This window comes from Syngnathus scovelli, chromosome 18 (assembly GCF_024217435.2).
Source record: "Syngnathus scovelli strain Florida chromosome 18, RoL_Ssco_1.2, whole genome shotgun sequence".
NCBI lineage: Eukaryota > Metazoa > Chordata > Actinopteri > Syngnathiformes > Syngnathidae > Syngnathus > Syngnathus scovelli.
The window spans coordinates 9,903,200-9,909,795 of NC_090864.1; the positions used below are offsets into that span (position 1 = coordinate 9,903,200).

Genomic DNA, 6,596 nt, shown 5'->3' on the forward strand with positions numbered 1-6,596 from the left:
GAAATCTCAGCACCTTATAACCATCCATAAAAAGACAAAAATTTGAATCCCGTATAAATGAATGCAACTATTGACTCCCCTCGACTTATTGTGTCATAATTTTTGAGCAATTGAAAACAATGGAGTGTAATCAAAAAGCATTTCTTGAATCAAATATTTCAAGAATTGTTTGCACACTGTCAAGACAGTAGAAATTAGTTTGAAGAAGAATAAGAATAAAATATGCAACCAGTATAAAGCTAACCTATGGTGAAAGCGCAGATGAACACAGAGTGGAAAAATCTTCCAAAACTGCCTCATTTTTCTTGAATCTGAATGTTGAAAAAGTTTTCTTTTTTTGGGCGTCCTATTTATTCAAAGTTGTTGCCTCTTTGTTTTGCTTCACAGCAGTCTCCTCCCCTGTGTGTTGTTATTTTGTTTGGGCAACTGTTTGCCATTTGCCTCATCAATCCCTCTGCTCTTTTAGTGTCGTACAGCAAACCGAGCAATCCATCTATTATCCACAGCAGCGTTTCCCAACCTTTTTGATCCGAGGTGCCCATTTGCATAAGAAAAATCTCATGGCGCTCCACCAGACACATACAATATAATCATGATTATGATCTCGACTCAATTTGTTCATGAACGTACTCCGTAAATCTAATTTAATAAAAACAAAGCCATAGAAAGTCAAGCATTTTATTTTTTTTTTGCAGCTCAAACATATAATGTTTACGCCCACGGCATTTGAGACATTTACCACAGTTCCATTTGGTATTGTCGTTGACAATTTTCTGTTGTGATTAAAATCTATTTTCACTTTATAGGGACTTAAATTGCTCTGCCTGTCACTATGCATCGCTGGAGTCAACAAAGATATATTTGTAATTAATGAATAATATTTTGGGGGCAAATGAAGTGAAAATTGGATCTTTTTTTTTTTTTTTTTATGTCAGCCCTGATTATCGCTCATGACACACTAGGGTGCCAAGATGCCCTGGTTAGAAATCATGGCTATAGTGTATACGACGTTATCCTCGGGAGCCTTTCCTCGTCATCAAATGGGAGCAAGGGTACCCAAGGGCAACTGTTCACACAGTCACTTGCTTTTTAGATTTTTGCAATTCATTTCACTGGCGCTGACAAGAATTGAAATACAAAGGCCATTATTTTTCCAAATATATACACAGATTAATATTTGGACATAATCGCTTCCATTTGTTTTCCACCAATTTGCATCTCTTCTGCCACATTTTAGTGAAGCAAAAATATTAGGTGGTCTGGTTCTAGCCTTTCTTTTGAGTCACAACACCGGAGGCAAAAACAATTCATCTCGCGTTGCCTCATTGTCAATTCTGTCTACTAAACCACCCCCCCCCCCCATCAAAAAAAAAAAAAAAAGAGAAATGGCTCTGCAGTGTGGTAAGAAGCACTACTAAGGAGGCAAAAAAGCCTTGAGCTATATATAACAATATTTATGAGCTAGTGAAGCAGAAAAACTGAACCTTTTAAGGATACAAACGTAGTTTCAGGCAATAAAGTAAGGCACTGCTTAAAGAAATGGAAAACTGCGGGATGCTCAATAGGCACAGTTGCGCAGTTACAAGTTATTGATGAATCGAATAAAATGTCAGATGTTGCATTTTGTGAGACTATGTAGTTGTTTTGGAGTTTAAAGCGACGGTATGCAATATTGAGTTGTCAATATCAGCTCTGGTCTTATCGTCCTTCAAATATTTTTGGAAGAAAAAAACGGTGGTATTCGGAGAAATAGACTCTGGAATTGCTTGTGCACAAATATCTGAGTCTCAGGAGTGTCAGCCCACTCATCATCTGTGAATGTAGGCAACCGAGTGAATGCCTGCATGTTTGTGAAATTGTGAATTATTATTTCCATAATAACCTCCCCCACAATTATGTTATCCTCCTCCGACCTCACAATTTGGGTGACATATATGCGGCTTTGTATTTATTTATTTTTTATCCTATTTTAATCAATGCCACCATCATTTTTTTTTAACATTTTAAATTGAACGAAGTGGTGTCTGGGAACTCCAAAAAAAAAAAAAGCTAGCATAAACCCAAGAAACAGGAAAGCTCACTTCTTCCTGAGACATTTGGAACACATACATGAAAAGCACCTTTCAAGCCAAAAAGATGCTAAAGCTTTTGCCTCCGGCTTCTACCTGCTCTTTAATAAAGAAAGGCGATGAGGAGGGGGGGATGCTCAGTTTGAGCTTCAGGTGGCTTTCCATTGAAGATGTGAACGATGAAACAGAAGTTGACTCTTGATGTGCATCCACATATGCCCAGAAGTCAGCCAGTCAGTCCGTCATCCAGCCAAAGCACTGCAGTCCCTAAAGGCATGTTATCAGCAAAGGCTGTGTGCAGGGTGAGTGTAGCTCTAATCCTCCAATTAATTCTTATTCCCCACAAATGGATGACCCCGGAGAGTTTGCTTGACACTTCTATTAAAAAGTAAAAATGAAACACAGCATGAAGGTGAAATGAGAGGGATCTTTCTTTCTTCTGGCCCATCTCTATGGGACTAAAGTTTTTGGCAAGTACTTAAGTCCTCTTTCTTATTTTCTTTCTTCCTCCTGTCATGCGTGAAAAGAGTTAGGGGGTGATCTGGCATTCAGTAGGGAAAGTGTTTCTCGACAGTGGCAGGAGAATTTGGAGAAGAAGTAGTAATTACGTTTCTAATGGCTCCTTATCGGTGGCTAATGCAAATGATCTGTATTCTATCATTTACACAAAGAGACTTCATTTATTATTATTCAGCACAGACACGGCTCGACATTACTGACCACTCAGTTGGCATGACTTCAGATAGTGCTCTAAAAATCCTTCTCTGTTCTATTTTTTTTGTTTCTTTTAAAGTCGCGGTTAAAACATCCTGCCTGGCCTGATTAATGTGATTGCCATGTTTTTTTTTAAGTCACATCATGTGTCAATAATTATTGTTGTAACTCTAAAATCTAGCTTTTACTTTCAAGCTTATTAAAATTGTTGATTCACAACACTCATGTCAATATTTATTGTTGTAACTCTAAAATCTAGCTTTTATTTTCAAGTTTATGACACAACAATGCTAAAAAAAATTAGTCACAACACTCGTCAATAATTATTGTTGTAACTAAAACCTCGCTTTTATTTTTAACCTTATGACAACAATGCTAAAAAAAAACTTGACGATTTATTGAGTTTAATAGCATCCCACAAAATAAGTTTTTTTTCAGTTCTTACTTTGGAGTTTGACTTTGAATGGGATGCCACTAAAGTTGCTATTCATTGAACATGTGTTATTCTCACCCTTTTCTCAAAGGGAAACTAAAGCCAAGGTATGTAGAGTCAATATCACGCCGTAAAAAAAAAAAAAAAGGAACAGCTTTGTGTCGCAGTCTGGCTGTTTACTACTTAGAAGCGTGTGTGCTGGCGAGCTGACAAATTCACGAGCCGCTGGATTAGATGACTGGCACAGTAATGGCTGTAGGTGCTGGATGACTTCCAACAGGCTAGTATTGGAGTTGACTGACTATAGCCCAAGGGAACAGTGTACTTGGCAGTTGATGGTTGCTGTTTCTTTTTTCTTTTTTTTTTTTTTACTGCAGAGCAACATTAAACACTGGTAAAGTAGAATCTCCAGAAAGGCCTTGAAAAGTCATGACAGCTGCTTATTTTAGTACGATTCCTCCTAAACTGTGTTGTGAGCAATGATCATGCAAGACATAAAATATATATACAAATTAATTAAGTGGATGTCATTTCAGCATCTGTGCTGTGATTTTTTTTTCTTCCCCCTCCTTATAAATAACACTACCCTGTGTTTCCTCCAAGATTCCACTTCCTCCTTTCCTCCCACTTGTGTAATAACTAGACTCATGAAATACAAGGCACCTCTTACTTTCAAGCAACACTTGGCAGTAGTTCATTGGTGACAGCTTCATTTCAGAGTTTCCCTATCTCTTCAACAAGTGGAGGGAGGTAGAAACGTAGGCGAACAGTTTATCACCAGCCAGCATACATGGTGTGAAGCTCAGGCGAAGGGATTTAAAGCCACTGAAGGCTGGAGGGGAGTTCTGCTGGGTGAAGCTACTTCTGTTTTAAATCAGAGCTTATGCAGGGGGCTACACAATGCGTACGTGATAAATGAAATGCTAACAGTGTGGTTAGAGATGTAGCATAAATTCTTTTCTTGCCGGTGTCATGTCGGCTCTATATTTTCGCAACTAATCTCAGCTCAGGTTGTAATATTTCTTTGGAATTACTACCACTAGTGTTGGGGTGATGAACACCAGCGTTATTTTACACATGAACAGCTTCTTGTTTGAGTGATGCACCTCTAAATAGCTCACCCGTGATGGGAGATTGTGATTTACTCGGAATGGTAAGTGATTGTCTGAAAAGGAGAGGTTTATAGAAATCAAAAGTGTTATTGTATTTGATGCTAGTCACCTAAATCATTTGGTATTGTGAAAAAATTATCAAAATGTTCACATGAATAAAAATTATGGGTTAGGTTTTTGTGCTTGCTCACAATTTGGGGATCCATCTTGGATCAGGAGCACAATTTTGAATGGAGTAAACAGTTATTTGAAGGTCATTTGATAGACTTATAAAGTCGTGATTAACTGAAATTTTAATCAGGCATCAGGCAAAATGTTTTTTTAATATCACGCTGCTATTATTTATTTGGTTATAAGCATGCCTGAAGCCAACTGCAGCTCTTTTTTGTTGCCTTCGTTGGTGTCATACATGACAATGAGCCTCTTCAACTTGCAATGAGATGAGCCTTGAATTTGTTTTGAAAGGTTTTAAGGACAAATGAGTCAAAATCAATCCTTACCAAAGTGGAGGGAAAAGAGACAAAGAGTGTCTATTTTGGATTCAAACAACTCGGGTATTGTGACGGTTGGCTTTTTACCTGCTTAAGATAGGAGATGGGGGGGGGGGGGGGGGGGGTAATCCTCGACAAATAATAACTGAAAGAGCCTGTTGTGAAAGCCTGGAAAAGGTGTCAGAACATTTCGTGAAGTCAATAGCTCCCACAATGCAGTCATTGCAAGCGGATATGTAACCATAATAAAGATTATTCATTCAATGAATTAATCTTAGTCAATATAGTCGAGTTCTAACATAGCCTTTCATGCAGATGTAAATACCCGGAAATAAAAGCTAAACAGTTCAACTCCTGTATCCAATCACAGCAGTTCACTTCATTTTGCCTCAACTGTTTCAAGACACCATTAATCAACAATCAATTCCACACAATTGAACACATTCTTAACGATCAATTAATCGATTATTATGCCCAACCCTGGTGTTAACGAGCCATGTTACCGCTGCAATCATCCATTTTATGTTTGATGTGAAGCTTTTAAACCGCTCTTTCATTTTCCAGTCTCCTGCTACAGTGGGGGATTTTATTCCATGGTTTGTTATATTACTAAAGTGGCAAAATACCCTTAATTAGAATATTGCTAATTAAAACTCAAATGGGGTTCAGGGACTGACCCTTGATGGACTCCAATCGGATTGCAAACTTCACAAAATAATTTCTTTAAGGCTGTATTACTTTTTTTTTTTTTTCCTGTAGAAAATCTGAATCTTGACTACCGACCTTTTGTGAGTCACGCTAATAATCCTTCAGTATGATGCACCAATGAAAAGACTCACTACAGGTCATTACACTGTGTTTGCTGCTCATGCGTCTTTTGTATAATTACAAGGACAAATTTGATCTTTGAGGGGTAGTTTTGAATAATATATGTGGACCGACACCTATTACGGCTAAAAGACTCATCACTTATGATAGCTGAAGGTAATAAAGTGTAAACTGCTAAAATGTGGAGGAGGTATACTCAAAGGTAATGCGTTCATACTTGACATTTACTTATCTTATTTGACATGATTTCAGTGCAGGGACCTCTATGTAAATATTTTTGCATATGAGAAGACAAATTGCTGACTTGCATTTAAATAATTAGCCCATTGGAGTGCATTAGTGGAAATTATACCTTGAGGGGCAGTAATGGATTCCTACTGTACACCTTTGTGTGACACGATGAACCTCGTTTGTAAACAGCCGCACGCATGAATCAATTCCGCTGTAATAAATCAAAGTCTGGGGATTATGCATATTCATCACTGAGACACATTGCAATGAAATGCCCCCAAAAAACGGACTTCTAAAAAGATTCAATTAAAAGTGCTACGATTTGAAAACATCTGAATCTCTCTTGATACTTGAACACTTTGCAACATGGAGTTTTCAAACCTTATCCACACCTGTTGCATTTTGTTTCCTTGAACCTATTTTGTGTTATTTCAAAAGGCTGAATAAAGAACAGTGCCGGAGATGCTGAACATTGTGAAGGTGACCTTCAGTTTTGTTTGAAAGTGTACCCATTGAGTGGGTGAAGTGTTCATCTCTGGCAGCATGGATACTGTGCTCTCATTTATCTTTGCACACTGGAGTCTTTTGTCTGGCAACCTAATTACATACTTAGTGAAATCCATTATATCAACCCCAAACTGTCGACTAATTAAAAATGGCACGGAACTGACTCAAAGATTTTGGAAAACTATGGTATTTGCAGTTTACCTGATTGTTT

General features: G+C 37.8%; 1 long non-coding RNA gene across 1 annotated transcript in view; it reads left to right on the forward strand.

Annotated features, from left to right (window-relative positions):
• LOC125986103 (uncharacterized) overlaps window positions 1-6,596 on the forward strand; it is a 182,837-nt gene that overhangs the window by 154,077 nt on the left and 22,164 nt on the right. The gene's annotated exons all lie outside the window — the stretch shown is intronic.